Source organism: Heptranchias perlo, chromosome 4 (assembly GCF_035084215.1).
Source record: "Heptranchias perlo isolate sHepPer1 chromosome 4, sHepPer1.hap1, whole genome shotgun sequence".
In the NCBI taxonomy this organism is placed as follows: domain Eukaryota; kingdom Metazoa; phylum Chordata; class Chondrichthyes; order Hexanchiformes; family Hexanchidae; genus Heptranchias; species Heptranchias perlo.
In genome coordinates, this window is record NC_090328.1 from 96,611,526 (window position 1) to 96,626,489 (window position 14,964).

The following is a 14,964-nucleotide window of genomic DNA, read 5'->3' on the forward strand; positions in this document are numbered from 1 at the left end:
TGTAAATTAAAAACAGTACTGTCCCAAAACTGAACTCTGGGACACCTAGAGTCATAGAATCTTACAGCACAGAAGGAAGCCATTCAGCCCATCGTGCCTGTGCCGACTCTTTGAAAGAGCTATCCAGTTAGTCTCATAGCCCTGCAAACCTTTCCTTTTCAAGTATATATCCAATTGCCGTTTGAAAGTTACTATTGAATCTGCTTCCTCCTCCCTTTCTGGTAGGGCATTCCAGATCATAACAACACGCTGCATAAATAAATTTCTCCTCATCTCCCCTAGGTCCTTTTGCCAATTACCTTAAATCTGTTACCTCTGGTTATCTATCCTCTTGCAAGTGGATACAGTTTCTCTCTATCAAACCTCTATTAAATCCCCCTTCAACCGTCTCTGCTCTAAGGAGAACAATCCCAGGTTCTCCAGTCCCTCCACATAACTTGAAGTCCCTCATCCCTGGTACCATTCTAGTATCTCCTCTGCACCCTTTCCAAGACCTTCACATCCTTCCTATAGTGGAGTGCCCAGAATTGAATACAATACTCCAGCTAAGGCCTAACCAGTGATTTATAAAGGTTTTGCATAACTTCTTTGTTTTTGTACTCTTTGCCTCTATTTGTAAAGCCCAGGATCCCTTATGCTTTTTTAACAGCCATATCATCCTTCAAAGACTTGTGTATGTACACCCCCAGGTCTCTCTGTTCCTATACCCACTTTAAAATTGTACCATTTAGTTTATATTGCCCATCCTCATTCTTCCTTCCAAAATGCATCACTTCACACTTCTCTGCATTAAATTTCATCTACCATGTGTCTGCCCATTTCACCAGTTATTCCACGTCCTCCTTAAGTCTGTTACTATCCTCCTCACTGTTTACCACATATCCAAGTCATTTGCAAACGTTTACATTTTGCCTCCTATACCCAAGTACAGGTCGTTAATATATATCAAAAAAAGCTCTGACCCTAATACCAACCCCTGGGAGACACCACTGTATACTTCCTTACACTACTCTCTGCTTTCCGTCTGTTAGCCAATTTTGTATCATGCTGCCACTGTCCCTTTAATTCCATGGGCTTCAGTTTTACTAACAAATCTATTATGCGGCACTTTATCGAACACATTTTGAAAGTCCATATACACAACATCGACTGCACTACCTTCATCAACCCTCTCTGTTATTTCATCAAAGAACACAATCAAGTTTGTCAGACACCAATTGTCTTTAACAAATCCATGTTGGCTGTCGTTTATTAACCTATATTCTTCCAAGTGACAATTATTTTTGTCCCAGATTATGGCATCTAGATGATTCCCCATCACCAACGTTAGGCTGACTGACCTATAGTTACCGGATTCACCCTCTCCCCTTTTTTGAACAGGGGTGTGACATAAGCAACCTGCTAGTCCTCTGGCAATACTCCCATATCCAAGGAGGATTGAAAGATTGTGGCCAGAGCCTTCGCTATTTCCACCCGTACTTCTCTCAACAACCTAGACTGCATCCCATCCGGACGAGACGACTTTTCTACTTTAACACTGCCAGCCTTTTAAGTAACTCTTCTATATCTATTTGTATCCTATCCAATTTCTTTACCTCTTCCTGCTTTACTTGACATTGGCAGAATCCTACTCTTCTGTGAAGACCGATGCAAAGTACTCATTTAGTACCTCAGCCATGAACTCTCCGCAAGAAGATTACCTTTTTGATCTCTAATCGGCCCCACCAGCCCTTCCGCTATCATTTCACTCTTTATATGTTTATAAAATACTTTACTGTTCCCTTTTATGTTACCCGCTAATCTTTTCTCATACACTGTCTTAGCCCCTCTTATTTCCTTTTTCACTTCTCCTCTGCACTTTCTATATTCTACTTGATTCTCTACTGTGTTATGAACCTGACATTTATCATAAGTCTCCTTTTTCTATTTCATTTTAATCATAATTCCTTTAGTCACCTAACGAGCACTAGCTTTGAATGCCTTTCCCCCCCCCCCACCCAATAGGAATGTGCTTAGTCTGTACCTGAACTATCTCCTCCTTGAAGACCTCCCATTGCTCATTTATTGTTATACCTGCAAATCTTTGGGGGAAAAAATTGGATTGGGCTGTTTTTGGGCGAGGGTAGCGTGATGTGCTATTCCCCATGCCCAGTGGCCCCTGCGCAGGCAGGATGCAAGTTTCGGCCCACCCAAGGCCTCACCTGCAATTAGCGTTCCATTCCAGGCCTTGCACGTGGAATCAATGCAATTCGTACTTTCCACCACCAGGGGGGCTCGATGGCTGTTTCTTAGAAATCGTTTAAAGGTAGCTGGTACCTGTTATTTGCTGAAAATAACAGTCTACTGTCTGAACGGAGATTAGACACACGTAAAACACAGATGCAGGTCCCATCCCTATGTTTACACACTGATGAGTTATGTTAAAACATTAAATAAAGGTTGCGCACTACTAAATCCCACATCCTCTTATCTGCATGCCAGACCTCACCAATCTGCTGATCTGAGTTGGTACCAGGCCTGCGAGGGTGCATGCACCAAGGTTCTCTGCTGATGCACTAGAGACCTTGGTGCAAGAGGTGGACAGAAGGAGGGGCATCCTATATCCGCAGGGTGGGGAGGGGGCAAGAGGCTCTCCAGACATATATCCAAAAGGCAGTGGGAGACAGCAGGGGACAAAGTCAATGCCAGGCGCACAGCATCATGAACATGGATGCAGTACAGGAAGAAGTTCAATGCTTTGACATGAGTGGGCAAGGTGAGTGAGATCAACTGTCAAGTGGTGTCTCCTACCAACTGCACCACGCACTACACCCCCCATCACCCACACACCAATAAACTCTTTCCATCAGTACTCAACTCTTCCAACCAGATGCTTCCTCTCACCCTTACACATTACCACTGTTTCAAGCTGTCCACCAACAACTCACAGGCCACACACACACAAGCTATTCAACCATGACAGGAACATCACCCAGACACATCCCGCTTTCTTGCAGGAAAAGGTGGCACATATCAGGAGGCAGCAAGTGGCAGAGGGATTTAGCCCCTCGAGCCTGTTCCACCATTCAGTGAGATCATGGAGGACCTGTGACTTAACTCCATATACCCACCTTAGTCCCATATCCCTTAATACCCTTGGTTCACAGAAATCTATCAATCTCAGATTTAACATTCACAAGTGAGCTAGCATCATCTGCCGTCTGCAGAAGAGTGTTCCAAAAGTCTTCTACCCTTTGCGTTTAGAAGCATTTCCTAACTTCACTCCTGCACATTCTGGCTCTAAATGTTAGGCTATGTCCCCGCATCCTAGTGTTGAAGTCTAGGAGACCTCCAAAAACAGTTACAAATGTATCGGCAGCCGGAAGCAATAATCCAGCCACTAACCTGTAAATCCTGCATGGTCCCTTTAAATAGCACTGGTGGGGGGACTTCCAGGCACTATAAGACACGTTCAGATGGTCACGGTTAAGACTGTCCGTTGAGTTGAGCGTTAAGTCCCAAAATAGTGTCTATCACTTGAAATCAGCGTTGCACACTGATTGAAGCCATTTTCACCCTACTTTACGCGATTCCATTGTTCATTATCTGCATCTGTGCTAACTCCTGTACCAAGATGGCGTCCGGCACACATCACGCTGTAAATGTGCATGTACATCTCTCAGAAATGAGCCCTCTTCCAGTTGAATAACTTCACCTTTTGATTGTCCCTTTTCCTTTTCCTTAACTACTCTAAACCTAATGATACTGTGATCACTGTTTCCCTAATGCTCTCCCACTGAAACATGCTTCACTTGCCCAATTTCATTCCCCAGAACTAGATCCAGCACTGCATCCATCTTCATTGGGCTGGAAACATACTGATCAAGAAAGTTCTCCTGCACACATTTCAAGAGTTCCTCCCCCTCCTTGTCCTTTACACCTCAGTCATTACTTCCTCTCCACAATGAGTTTTTAGCCTGTTCTTGGTAGGGCAGCTAGATGGAGGACTTTATGAACAAGGAGTGCACCATCTTGAACAGAGATTATCATTGGGTAAGACTGGCTGGGGTACCGAAGGACAATAGTTGCCTGGTTGAACCGTACTCCATCAAAGAGTTAATACCTTCAATGGGTGGGGGAGAAGAGGAAATTGACAAAATGGGGGGAAATGGAGATCATATAAATTTTTAAGAAGGCTGGTTAATTTTTTTTTGCATTGGTCCTTGGGGTGTATTTCCACAGGAAACCTAGGCACATAAAATATCAAATCTCTACACATATATATTTATTTTAGTTAAAAGAAAGTTCTAAGAAAATAATGAGAAAAAGAATAGTAGTAAGATGCTTTGACCACAGTCACTGCACTGCAGTAACTATTTGAAAGCAGCTAGAATCAAAAATAACTTCTTGAATGTCCCTAAACTTTCTATCCACTTGAAAAGTGTTTGTTAGTTTTGTCCTTATCCATTTACTGTAAACACGCTGTTACAAAATCATCAAACTCAACCTCACCTAAAAATCTATGCCTCGTATCAGCTGCTTCTTCACTGGTTGAAGCAGGCCTGTGTAATTTAACACAGTCAAACCCTGAGACATTGCCCACTTAGCAAACATCACTGCAATTATCAGCAATGTTGCCTGAGTGACTGGAAGTGCGAAACCTCCATTATATCTAGAGTTTGGTAGGTGGGGGTTTGACACACAGAATAATTAATTTCATAATTATTATAACTTACAGTATAAGCTACCGTTTATCTCCCGTCCTTGCGCCTGCCCAAAAAAATCATCAGATTATGACGTTAAGTTTAAAAAATAAACTTGCATTCCTAGGTTTTAGTAAATTGTGAAATAAAACTAAGCAAACTTTAGTAATCAATAATAGCCTCCAAATTTAACTTTATATATCTGATGAGGTGACCTTTTTAATTATGCTATTATTAATAGGCCAAATCTGAATGAGCCATGTTACTGAGGGTAAGACTACCATGGAGGATTTTGCCAGGTTCACATCAAAGGAATTCACCTACAGTACCTGTGAACAACCAGTTAAAAAAAACCTCTGACTACTGCTGAGCAGCACCATTTCATTAATTTAACGATTATGCTGATGATAAAAAGTAAAATATCACATTGATCATCCACCCCAAAGTTGTGGATTAGGTTAATTTATTAAGCTTTTTGAACTTCAGAATTAAAACACAGTTATGGCTGTCAGTGATTCCTGCATTAAGCTGGTCTCCTGGAATGCGAAGGAATCCAAAATCCAGTCAAGCGCTTAAAAATTCTGCAGCATTTAAGTCGATTAAGACTGGAGTTGTCTTTTTACAGGATACCGAGTTAGAGGAGAAAGTGTCCTTAAAGCTTAAGAAATTACAGGTGGGACAAACATACCCTGCTTTTAATATAAGAAAATGGGTTGGTAATGCTTGTACATAAAGCTGTTTCATTCACAGTGGAACTGTGTGAAGGACCCAGAGAGGAGAGATGTATTATGGCTCCTTTGGCATGATCAGGGTTATTGTGAGTAACCTCTATGCATGTAATACAGGCCCTGGAGGTGTTCTTATCTAACATTAAAGAAGTAGCCAAACTTCAATCGATTATAGATAGGGACTTCAATCTTGTTGCAGGTCAGAGTTTGGATCATTCTTTAGGACAGCGTAACAACCTTGTGGGAGGTTAGGATGATCTTTGAGTTGAGCAGAGAGATAGACCTGATAAATATATGGAGGTTACATTACCCCCCATTTTTCCTATTATTCTCCATGCCTGACCTATAGTCCTGCATTTACAGTTTTTGGATGTGACAGGAGAAGATGAGAATATCATTACGTACAAATACTGAGCAAATGGTGATCTCAGCTCACACACTGGTCCCCCTCACATTTAGTCCTTTTTCTGAAAGCAAGAAATCTAGCCAGTGGAGAATGAACAATAATTTTGTGTTTGACATCCCCCCCCCCCCCCTCCACCTTCATACAAAAACTAGAAACAGTGAAGGTGACCTGCAGGAAAATAGCTTTTCAGTGACCTCTGGGACGTTCTATGAGAAGCCCTCAAGACAGTGATATGGGCACTTTGTAAGCTGTGCTGCGGCCAAAATGGAAGGAAAACCAGAAAGGCTCAGGTTCACTCGCTGGAGATTCAACACCGAACTTCTCATACGGAAGAAACACTCAGAGAACTAATAAAGGCTAAATGTAATCTTACCCTCTGCTAACAGAATTCTTACTCTTTTGGACAGCACAATGGTTCTTTGACGGGGGGGGAGAAAGCAGAAACATTACTGACCAGGCAGATAAAACAAACCGAAGCAACTGCAACAGCCCCATCGATTAGGACCAAGGCAAGGGTGAAGCAGACAGACCCCATTAAAATTGAACAGTAAGTCCATGAATTTCGCAGGCTTCTTTACCAATCAGAATATCAAGGAGGAGCCACTGGGTGTGGCAGGTTCCTTACAGCTCAAAAGATTCCGATGCTGGACTAATCTCTTTAATCACTTGGAATACCCCTTAGCTCAGGTGTAAAGGGCAAGTAAAGACAAGGAAAGGAGTAAGTATCTGGCGCATATGGGTACGATAGAATTCCACAAAAAAGTTCCCACTATAAGACTTTCAATTCCATACGACGCCCGGGAGCATTCTTATTTCAAAAAAGGAAATGCCTTACTCACTGTTTTAGCTACAGGCACAGCTTGCTGTTAAATCTTGATTGCCAAGTACTGCCGATGATACTAGCGCATGGAATGGAATTAGTGCTTCTAAATATCTGGTGCAAAAGGTCATTGTAAAGGGCAGTTACTTCTCTGACACCCTGAGGAAGCATGCGCACGCACGCACATACACGCACACTCTCAGATTCTTTGCATAATGAGTTTCCCACCATGGCCCATTTATTGAATTCTGAGAAGGCATTTTGATAGTCATATGGAAGCACCAGTGTAGTTTGATGAAATTCAGCTTCATCCCTGGTTTCTTGAGATAAGAGCTCTGCAGAAGGCTCTTCCAGCTTCAGTTGCATCAAGCGGTACCATCTACTCTTTGAGTTGGCTGTAAGAACACATGGCAAGGATGCTTACTTTATTCTGTTACTGTTTGTAGTGACTTTGGAACTCCTAGCAATTGCCATAAGCATAGGTCCCCACAACATACGGTTAAGATGTAAAGAGTACAAAATACTCCTGTATGTAGATATGATATTTCAGTTACAGAAATCCAACCCTAACCCTCCTCTCCCACCTGATAACTTCCATTTGGGATTATGCAAATCAGAGGCACTTCTACTAAATGGCAAGTGCTTGCAGAGTGCAGCTGTGGGATATGATCTAACTTCTTATCGTCTGAAGGGATAGTTCCTAGCACACACTGCTTGTTAAATGTAACAGTTCCTAATTATGGCGAGCAGTAAGAAAGACCTCAGAGTTAGAAAGTTCGGTCCCATTCATTGGTGATTTGAGCCCTCTCATGATGATGGGGTAACTTTTTTTTTCATTATAGATTGTAAGCCAGCAATGTTCCACAATTAGGCAATGGCTGGAGTCAGCTATGTTAAGTAACCTTGAACTACTGACTTAATTGTTGCAAATTTTAATTTCCAACAATTAAGTCAGTAGTTCAAGGTTACCATAAATATTTATGTAAGCTTTTGCAATTCAGAGGGGCGTTGGCCGTTTCCGAGTTGATCGGCAGCTACTGGATCTCTCAGCTTGGAACCTCGTCTGGCAAGCAACCAACAAACCAAAGACTTACTGTGATATTCAAGGGTGGGAGACAGTGGGGTAAACTTTCGCTTTCACTGTCTGGGTGGTAATCTGGCGGAGCGGATCGCCTGCCTGTTAGAGAACCCAACTGATTTTCATTGCATTGAAATCAACGGGATGAAAATCCTGTTGCCAGGGGATTGGGAGAGACTTAGAAACCAACAAAGGACAACCAAAAAATTGATAAAAAGGGAGAAAATAGAATCTGAAAGTAAACTAGCAAGAAATATAAAAACGGATTGTAAGAGCTTCTACAAGTATGTAAAAAGAAAGAGAGTAGCAAAGTAAATGTTGGTCCCTTCGAGGCTGAGGCAGGAGATATAATAGGGAATCAGGAAATGGCAGATGCATTAAACAAATATTTTGTATCTGTCTTCAACATAAAAACAATATCAGTAGAGAAAAAGTACTGGACAAACTAATGGTACTAAAAGCTGACAAATCCCCTGGACCTGATGTCTTACATCCTAGGGTTCTAAATTGGTTATGATCTTCCAAAATTCTCTAGAATCTGGAATGGTCCCAGTGAACTGGAAGGTAGCAAATGTAACCCCGCTATTCAAGAAGGGAGGGAGAGAGAAAACAGGGAACTACAGGCCAGTTAGCCTGACATTGGTCGTTGGGAAAATGCTGGAATCCATTATTAAGGAAGTGATAACAGGGCACTTAGAACATCATAATACGATTAGGCAGAGTCAACATGGTTTTATGAAAGGGAAATTGTGTTTGACAAATTTATTAGAGTTTTTTGAGGATGTAACTAGCAGGGTAGATAAAGGGGAACCAGTGGATGTAGTATATTTGGATTTTCAAAAGGCATTCCATAAGATGCCACATAAAAGGTTGTTTCATAAGGTAAGGGCTCATGGGGTTGGGGGTAAGATATTAGCATAGATAGAGGAATGGTTAAAGGACAGAAAAGAGAGAGTACGGATAAATGGGTCATTCTCACATTGGCAGGCTGTAACTAGTGGGGTGCCGCAAGGATCGGTGCTTTGGCCTCAGCTATTTACAGTCTATATTAATGACTTAGATGAAGGGACCGAGTGTAATGTATCTAAGTTTGCCGATGATACAAAGCTACGTGGGAATGTAAGCTGTGAGAAGGACACAAAGAGTCTGCAAAGGGATGTAGACAGATTAAGTGAGTGGACAGGAAGGTGGCATATGGAATATAATGTGTGGAAATGTGAGGTTGTTCACTTTGGTAGGAAGAATAGAAAAACAGATTTTTTTTTAAATGGTGAGAAACTATTACATGTTGGTGTTCAGAGAGACTTGGGTGTCCTCATACAAGAAACACAAAAAGTTAGCCAGCAGGTACAGAAAGCAATTAGGAAAGCAAATGGCGTGTTGGCCTTTATTGCAAGAGGGTTGGAGTACAAGAGTAAGGAATTCTTACTACAGTTGTACAGGGCTTTAGTGAGACCTCACCTGGAGCACCGTGTACAGTTTTGGCCTCCTTATCTAAGGAAGCACATACTTGCCTTAGAGGCGGTGCAACGAAGATTCACTAGATTAATTCCTGCGATGGGAGGGTTGTCTATGAGGAGAGGTTGAGTAGAATGGGCCTATACTCTCGAGTTTAGAAGAATGAGAGGTGATCTCATTGAAACATACAAGGTTATGAGGGGGCTTGAGATTGTTTCCCCTGGCTAGAGAGTCTATAACTAGGGGGCATAGTCGCAGGATATGGGGTCGGCCATTCAAGACTGAGATGAGGAGGAATTTCTTCACGCAGAGGGTTGTGAATCTTTGGAATTCTCTACCCAGAGGGCTGTGGATGCTGAGTCATTGAATATATTCAAGGCTGAGATGGATAGATTTTTGGACTCTAGGGGAATCAAGGGATATGGGGATCGGGCAGGAAAGTAAAGTTGAGGTCGAAGATTAGCCGTGATCTGATTGAATGGTGGAGCAGGCTCGAGGGGCCCAATGGCCTATTCCTGCTCCTATTTCTTATATTCTAATGAAAATCGGGTGGGCAATCCGCTCTGCCAGATTATTACTCAGGTGGTGAAGACCAAAATTTACCCCAGTATAATTAACCAAGCAGAAAAGCTCTGGGAGATGTATCTTGCGCATGCATGCAATTCAGATGATCAACAATTTGTTCAAATGCTTGCTTGGCACCCAGAAGTGCACACATTAAATTGATTCACTTGAAGATCTTTCACAAGTTCGACTGCATTCCACGTAGAAGGGCTAAACTGGGCTACTTGCCTAAGAATCGATAATGTCATTGTGGCTCAGAAGAAGGTCCTTGCCTTCACATACTGTGGCACTGTCCCGAAATCTCTTTGGCAAGCAGTAATAAGTACTATAGCCAAGGCAACTGGGGTAGCCATTGATCCTTAAATATGTGTACTGAAATTATTGCTGGAGATTAAAGCTCCAGAGTTTATACAGAATGATTGTCAGCTTCATCGGTGGCGTTGAAGCTTACTTTCCTGATGTGCTGATTAAGCGAACCACCTTACACTCATTGGATGAATGTGCCTTTGACAATATGATTCTGGGAAGACTGGTATTGTATTGTGTGGGAAAGATGGAACTGCACCATCAAATTTGCCAAGTACTGAGGAAGATCCTTGAAGAACTTACATTTATGTAGCACTGTTTGAATCCTCAGGATGTACTAAAGCACTTCCCGGTGAATGAAGTACTTTTGAAGTGTAGTAACTGTTGTAATGTAGGCAAATACAGGACTGAGACATGGAGATCATGCAGTGTTTGGGGTGGGGGGGTGGTGTGCAGTGGGAGGAGGAGACTCCTTCTTTTGCGTATTGTTCAAACGCAACCTTCCCTTTTAGGGTCTGGGAATGCTATGGGGCTATGCTGGAGAGATACTGGGTCCAATCGGGAGCAGCAGAGCACCTCTTGTCTTGGCTATTTGAAAGAGTAGATGTTTTTCTGCTCTTCCAAATGGCCGAGAGTCAGCTAGAATTTCATTGGAACATTTGTGTTCTGCTTGGTGAGAGTAATCTATATGTTGAGCTGGACACCAGCCTATGTATATATTATTGAATGGGTCAGAAATTGCTGGAAAAATAATGGTGAATTAATGACTCTCACCATTATTTGTTCATAAAAAATCTAGCAATTTGAGTTGAAGAAGAGATATGCCATGAGTTCCAATTCTCTAAAAGTTGCTGGACGATTTGTGCCCCTCCGCCGTTCGCCTCGACAAAACAGAAAAAGTTGCAACCGTGCCGTGAGTCTCCCCGTTCAAATTAATTGCGTGTCATGAAATTGCTGGATTTACACCGCTAATGCGAATTAATCTTGCAGCAGCCATTTAGAGCTGGTAATCATGTCACACAGACTCTGTTAATGACGCGATTTATGGTCCTGACATAACACTCAACCTTGGAGACCCAGAAAGGGAACAATGAAGCTGTGTAGTCTTACACAGCTGTGTTCCTAGAAGTTTTAAAAAACTTTTTATCTGTTTTGGCAGTATTTTTGTGCTATTCTTACCATTTACACTCCTGTTAGTGTTGGAAGGCAATAATTTTCAGGATGCAAAGCTGTTCCGACACTCAGAATTAGATATTTTTTTCAGAAAATAACATTTTGGGATACAATATATGAGTAGTTGAAACATGACATGGTAAGTGTAGGATACTTAGTAATTAAAAAAGTAACTTAGAACCTATGGTTCCCAAACCTCTACACCACTGGGGTTTTCCTCGTGTCATTTCTGAGACTGTTGTAAACTAATTGATAGAGATCGATTGCTATGATTAGTCAACAGCTCCATTATCATTGTATCATGTGACTACCAGAATGGTGGAAGGTGAACTAGATGCTTTTTCCGTCTAGCAATTCCTATGCTCCTATGAAAGCAGTTCCACTGTTCCTAATCATGATGGACAGGGTCACTGGTTCTATGCTTCATGGGTTAAGAATGTTTGTACATTTCGCACACCTTCCCTGCCATTCACTCATTAACTTCTCAAGGAACAGTGCAACAATTCCCAAACACAACTAGATTACAGTATTCTCTTCTGCTTGTTTGTTTTATTTTTTTTCTTACTTTCCCTTTCTGTCTCTTTTTTCTCTCTCTCTTAATCCACTTTTTCTTTCCCTCTCTTTTCTGTATCTAATTTGATTCTGTTTCTTTATCCTTTTTTTTCATTGGATAAGGAGATAGACCATTGGGCATGACGTTCATGGGGTCCCAGATGTGACATTGACATCGCTGCACCATTATCGCTTTGACTTTCTAGCTGTTTGCAGTACAAATATAATTCAATCTGAACAGTGAAGTAAAAAGTCCAATTATGTCGCTCGATGTGAGATGCGCCATTTCTGGGCCATTGTGTCTTCTTGTAGTTTGCGGTCCACATTTGAGTTCATTCTGATTACCTCACTAAAAAGTAACAGGAGATATGCAAGAGCTGTTGGATTATTTACTAATATTTTGTCATACTAAAATTGTCTTTGATTATTCTAATGGCTTTCATTACTTTTCTAGCTCTGTTTGTCTACATAAATGTTTGCATATGGCACCCATGTGCAAAGCGTCACACGTCAAAATTGATCACTACACCATGGGCTCGATTTTAGGGTCGGGTTTCCGGCGGGTTACCAGCGGGGTGGCCCCGAAAATCCCGATCTCCGGTCACGTGACCGGATCGCGACGAAATCCCGGCCACTTCCGGGTACCGCGCTGACGTGCGGGGCTGCGCGCGCAAGCCCCGCTGGTGGGAATCCCGCAGGCAATTAAAGCCAGCGGGGTTCCACTTGAGAGTACTTAACTTGCTCGTTGTGGTCAGTTAATGAGCTGAAGCAGCTGTCAAAAGAGGAAGTGTGGGATTTTAGGTTCAAGGCAGTGAGTTTCCCACACTGGGGGAAACAGACTCCCTCCAACCAGGCGTGTTGCAGCCAGCAGCCTGTGGCAGGTGCCAAGGTGCGCTCCACGGGGGAGAGCCCTCACCCACGCAGGAGGCCACCGCGTCACATAGGGCAACCCCTGCCCTCCACCACCCCCCGCCAAGCCAGAGGACAGACCGACACGAAACCGCAGCCCCAGTCCGAGGAACCACACACCTACCCTGCACAACCCCTCAGACCAACACCTGCCAGTTGGGTGGTGTGTGGACACCCTCGGAGGACGAAGAGCATGACCAGCACCAGCAGCCTCGCAGTCCACGCCGTCCGCCGCAGAGACGTGGATCCCCCCAACACGGTGTTGTTGCACGCCCACCTGCACAGCAGGAGGGAGGGCTACCGCAGAGAGAGACGCGTCGCAGAGGGCACTACCCTCGCCACAGGGTCCACAGACCGAGGCGCAGCTCCCCGGACCTCTCCGAGCAGCAGTGCACAGGGAGGCGCAGATTCGCTCGACATGTAGTCGTGGAGATCTGCAGCCTCTTTCATGCCGAGCTGCTCCTGGCTGGCCCCAGCACCAACTGCTTACCTGTCGCTGGCAAAGTCACCACTGCCCTCCACACCTTCTCCTCCGCATCCTTCCAGGGTGCAGCCGGCTACACCGCCGATGTCTCTCAGTCGTCTGCGCGGACGAGCCCTGCAAATACACCTGCACCTACTCTGCAGTAACACGATGGGTGGCATCAGTGGTGGGTCCTCATAGTGATACCCAGGAGCGGGCATTATTGGACACAACGGACAGGATTCGCGGAGACATGGCAGTGGTGGTGTCAATATAATGTGTGCTGTTTGTTGCTCTGAAATTCAATATGGGTAACACCCATGACAAACCCTCAGACACCCTTGTGCACCCCCTTCATGCTGACGAGACGTTTGCCTTACGCTGCCTACTGCACATATGTGATGCATGCCCTGTGGCTGCAGCACAGGTGGTGGCAGGTTGAGTGAGGCTGGCCGTGAGGGAGATGCACGAGAGGGTGAGTATGGGATGGAGCCATGAGATTGTATGAGGATTGGGTCGTGTGTTAGTGGCAGGATGAGTACTGGCGAGGTGAGTAGGTGGAGGTAAGATGAGGATGGGGTGTGAGTGGGTATGAAGGGTGATGTGACAGAATAGTGTTGGCGGTGCCGAAGGAGATTTGGGGTGGGGGCAGTGTTGTGGCAGACGGAGTGTAGGGGAAAGACTTCGTGTTCTCACTGCGGCGGACCTACTGCGGTCATTGCAGCGCCTCCTGCACTGTATGCAGGTGGGCCATATGTTGGTGGCGCAGGTGACCCCCTCTGCCACCTCGAGCCAGGCCTTCTTGGTGGCAGAGGCAGGCCGCTTCCTCCCGCCCGCCGGGGGGAAGATCTGTGTCCTCTCCCTCCTCCTCACCCCATCTGATGATACCTGGGGTGAGGCATCATTAAACTGGGAGCAGCCTTCCCCCTGGGCTGCTCCATGCTGCAATTTGTTCTATTGGTTGCAGCATCTGTCAGTGGAGGACTGCCCCTTTAACTAGAGAGCCTCCAGCTGACAGATCGTACTGCGCATGCGCAGCCCGACCAACGCGCAGGCCAGCGCCGTGGACCCCGGAGGAGCAGGTAATTGATTCCTATTAGTGTGTTGCCTGCTACGATCGCGTGGGCAACCCACTAATTTTGCCGTTCGCGTTTTCGACGCTCCCGGAGGACCACCCGCTGGGAACCCGCAGGCCTGCTAAATTCGAGCCCCATGTGTCTATAGGGAAGAAAATCATGATTGGCTCAACTATGTATTGATAAAAGACTAAGCAATCACAAGCTACTGTCCTGGTACTGGGACAATTCTGATTGGGTGAAATCCACTTTCAGGTGGGGGAAAAACCTAATAATCAACAAGCAGCAAAATAAACGAATCACCGTTTTCAAAATTAACTAATTGCCATTTCTGTTTACTAAGTAGTTAGGAAATGGCTACCAATAGCAGCCAGCCAGTCATATTTGCTCATGATTTTTTTCAAACCATCTTGATTTGAGGCAGCCAAGTTTACATCTGTGCATTTATACCATAAGCCCATTTAAAAAAAATTAATTGTCACACCAAAATGTGTAGATTTATCGACATGATTGATGTTGATGTGCACATCCATGTAGCAGTGTTTTCTGTAGGGGGCCCGTTTGATGAAATTGCCGTTGCTGTCTTTTTATTTTCTTTCGATTTTTACTTCAAGCATTTGCATTGTTTGAATTACGAACAAAAGAGAATGATAGACAAGAAAAGACCAACTGGTCCATCTAGCCAGACCCTAATAGTTGCTTGCCATTTATTTCTGCAGCTTTACTGATGTATCTCATTTTTGTTCCTG

General features: G+C 44.1%; 1 protein-coding gene across 1 annotated transcript in view; it reads left to right on the forward strand.

Moving 5' to 3' along the window:
- zcchc7 (zinc finger, CCHC domain containing 7) overlaps positions 1–14,964 on the forward strand; it is a 241,829-nt gene that overhangs the window by 154,826 nt on the left and 72,039 nt on the right. The gene's annotated exons all lie outside the window — the stretch shown is intronic.